General features: G+C 62.9%; 1 protein-coding gene across 1 annotated transcript in view; it reads left to right on the top strand.

The window, feature by feature from the left end:
- The first annotated feature begins 290 nt into the window (after positions 1-290).
- METTL5 (methyltransferase like 5) overlaps positions 291-458 on the top strand; it is a 4,523-nt gene continuing 4,355 nt past the window's right edge. Inside the window, exon 1 of the mRNA XM_005415845.2 lies at positions 291-437. The gene's annotated coding sequence lies outside the window, so the exon portion shown is untranslated. The remainder of the gene's footprint in view (positions 438-458) is intronic.

Genomic DNA, 458 nt, shown 5'->3' with positions numbered 1-458 from the left:
GGCCCTCAGGGCACCTGCCTCGCTTCTGGCTTTGCCTGCGTTTCCTACGGCTGCCCGTCTGCTGGCGGCTTGTGTCGCGCTGCGGTTCCAGGTGAATGTCACTCTTCTCTCCACGACCGCTTTTCCCAGCGCACCGGCAAAATTCCAGTTCCTTCTGTCCCTAAGGGCACTGAGGAGCGGGACCACCGAGAAAGCGCCGGGGACACACCTGGCAGACTGGGCTTTCTCAGGCACCGCTCAGCGGTGACATGTAAGGCTGCAATAAAATATCTCGTGTTTATAATAAACGAGACCAAAGCTTGCACTTGTTAATGCCACACGGGGAAGCTCCGTCCCGTTTCATTCCCGCAGGTGCCCGTCAGCCCGGGAAGGGGCGGGGCGGCGCGTCGGAAGTCGGAAGTGCGCGGTGGCGCTCGGAGCGGCCCGGCGGAGCTGCGGTGAGCGGGCGCGGTACCGAG

Source organism: Geospiza fortis, unplaced genomic scaffold (assembly GCF_000277835.1).
Source record: "Geospiza fortis unplaced genomic scaffold, GeoFor_1.0 scaffold112, whole genome shotgun sequence".
In the NCBI taxonomy this organism is placed as follows: Eukaryota; Metazoa; Chordata; class Aves; order Passeriformes; family Thraupidae; genus Geospiza; species Geospiza fortis.
Note: the sequence above shows the minus strand (reverse complement) of the source record. Positions and strands in the feature narration are given on the sequence as shown.